The sequence below is a fragment of the Hylaeus volcanicus genome, chromosome 9 (assembly GCF_026283585.1).
Source record: "Hylaeus volcanicus isolate JK05 chromosome 9, UHH_iyHylVolc1.0_haploid, whole genome shotgun sequence".
NCBI lineage: Eukaryota > Metazoa > Arthropoda > Insecta > Hymenoptera > Colletidae > Hylaeus > Hylaeus volcanicus.
Genome location: NC_071984.1, coordinates 2,357,116 through 2,359,937, shown reverse-complemented (window position 1 = coordinate 2,359,937; position 2,822 = coordinate 2,357,116). Strand labels below are relative to the sequence as shown.

The window sequence follows — 2,822 nt, the reverse complement described above, 5'->3', positions numbered from 1 at the left end:
TTTTATGTAACCATTCTGTAGAGTATATTGGGAACCTAGAATGTGGAGAAGTGTGTTCAGTGGGGTGGAGAATACATCCTAGTCTAATTTCTATCTAATTATCTCTCGTGTGTCTCTAAAAAAGGACATCCCTCTCTATTCCTCTCTATCATTTCCTCCTACTTCCAATCAACCTGGCCAATTCCTGCCGAAAAAGGACACCATTACCTCAGACGATAAACGAAAGAAAGGAAGCTAACGAAAATAGGCACAAGCACGACCGAAAGGAAGAAACAGAGGTCCCGAGCAGAGATCTCCAGGAGGCCACGAGCTTCTGCGACTTTTCTTCCCCCACTCCGGCGAGTTTGCGCCTGGGGAAGGACGTAGGCTCGCGCGGGAGCGGAGGGGTAGCCTGGAGAGAAGAAGAGCGAAACGTGGAAAGAGAGACGCGACTGCGCGAAGCCCGCGAGGGAGAGGGAGACGGCGAACGTCGGAGCGGCGGTAGAGTGGGGGGACGGTCAGGTTGCCATGGCAGCTACCCCGGCCGGGTAGCAGACCCCAGTCTTGCCGCGGCGGTCGCCGAGTGCGGATCGGTTCCCGTTCTTTTTTCTCGTTTCGCGTTCTGTGATATTTGCCCTTGCCTGATTAAGTTGGTGATTTGGTGATCGACGAACCCGTGAGCAGTGCAATGGTCCATGGATAAACTGGCTGCCAGGGATACGCAGGGCGGCCGCCAGCCGGGTCGAACAATGTAATTATTTTCATTTGTTTTTATTAAGCGATAGCCACGCGTGAATCCCCGTCAGGTGTCCCCTGATTCGCGAGTTTAATTTCCTCTTGTTAGTTTTTATCCGGCATGGAATTTTCACTTCACTCGAGTGAAAAGTTGCGAAGTTTGGAAAAAGATTGCGAAAGGATCGAGGGAGGAGGAATGTAAGGGGGGGAAGACGGAGCATTCAACTTTGGAAAATTTATCGAATGTATAATTAAATAATTGATAGTTACAGTCGCGATTCGATTAGTGTTGAGAAACGGTCTGCCTTAGAATTTGTTTTTCTAGATTATGCATCAGGATTTTCGATGTATCGATGGTGCATCTGTTTTCTTTTTGTCCGATATTCTATAGTCCGAGGGATATCTGAAGCATGAATCCAATAGCAGAGGGGTAGAACGCTTCCATTTGCTTGTTTTTACTGGTATTGAACGCGATATCGCGTTTTACACGACCGCTCGAGTCCGTAAAACGGCTGCACTGTGAAGAATCGACGAGATTCAGTTGACCTGAAACTCTGCAGCGATGAGGACAGTCGTTTCTTCCATCTGTCGCCGCGAATAACATACAGGCCTCCGCTTCATTGTGCCCGCAGAGTTGGATTTGTGTATTTTTAGGGTTGATTTGGCAGAGGATCGCTCGATCGGGAATTTTATGCAGCCGATGTTCTCCGAATAGATGTTTTCAGTTCTAATATCGTTATCTGTACGCATTGTAAATAAAAAAATTTTTAATTACAGTTGTTTATTTTTTGGTTGAGATATCGTTTGATAACGTGGTCTAGTTGGAAGATATGTTATTGTTATTTCGTTGTGGATGGTTGATTTTGTAATAGGAAATTTTTGTTTATTTTTATTTAATTTATGTGTTAAAGGCAACGCGGAACTGCGTCTTTTTGGGGTAGGACTGGAATTAGGTCTTAGACCTTAGCTTGTAAATAACTCAAGGGTCTAGGTTAGGTTGGGTTAGGCCTTAGAGGGCATATGAAAAATGAAAGTTCGCAGGTTTCGCGTTAAAGCGTAGTCTTCGTGAAAACGAACTTTATTCTGGTAGTAATAGTCTGTATTAATGCAATACCTTCCGACCTTAATTTCAACTGCAGAAACGAACCATTGAACCGTTGAACGATATTATACTGAATTAGCATGTTCGCAGTCGTAAAGCCTTTAATTACCAAGGGCGAATATATCCGCCCTCGAAGATTAAATTCAGTGAAACGTTTACATTCGTCGAATCGATTTTTAAAAAATACCACCCTATTGAGAATGATAAGACGGAACTTTTTTGTATTTACAATTTTTCCATCCGACGTTTAGTTTCAGAAATAAAAATTCGAAACGTGGAAGGACATTTTCCCCTGAATTTGATTAAATTTGGAACGGTGGAAATGAAAAGCATCGTTACGTAGGAATTACTGATCTGTCGAAATTTTGAAAAATATCACCTTATAGGGGACGATAAGACGGAACTTTTTAGTCTTTACAATTTTTCCATCCGACGCTTAGTTTCAGAAATAAAAATTCCAAACTTTGAAGTCACTCTTGAAATTGAATTTGCAACATTGAAAATGGAAGCATCGTTAGTTGGCGATAACTATTTTATCGAATTTGAAAAAATGGCACCCTATAGAGAATGATCAGACGAAACTTTTTTGAATTTACAATTTTTTCATCCGACGTTTAGTTTCAGAAATAAAAATTCCAAACTTTGAAGTCACTCTTGAAATTCAATTTGCAACATTGAAAATGAAACCATCGTTGGCGATAACTATCGTATCGAATTTGAAAAAATGCCACCTTATAGAGATTGATAAGACGGAACTTTGTTGTATTTACAATTTTTTCATCCGACTCTTAGTTTCAGAAATAAAAATTCGAAACTTTGAAGTCACTTTTCTTGAAATTCAATTTGCAACGGGGAAAATGAAATCATCGTTAGTTAACAATAACTATCTTATCGAATTTGACAAAATGGCACCCTATAGAGAATGATAAGACGGAACTTTTTTGTATTTACAATTTTTCCATCCGACGTTTAGTTTCAGAAATAAAAATTCCAAACTTTGAAGTCA

At 40.9% G+C, this 2,822-nt stretch overlaps 1 protein-coding gene across 2 annotated transcripts in view; it reads left to right on the top strand.

Annotated features, from left to right (window-relative positions):
* Window positions 1-534: 534 nt before the first annotated feature.
* The window catches only part of LOC128881809 (uncharacterized), a 26,532-nt gene continuing 24,244 nt past the window's right edge, over window positions 535-2,822 (top strand). For both annotated transcript variants that reach the window (XR_008458178.1, XM_054133139.1), the window contains exon 1: window positions 535-730. The gene's annotated coding sequence lies outside the window, so the exon portion shown is untranslated. The remainder of the gene's footprint in view (window positions 731-2,822) is intronic.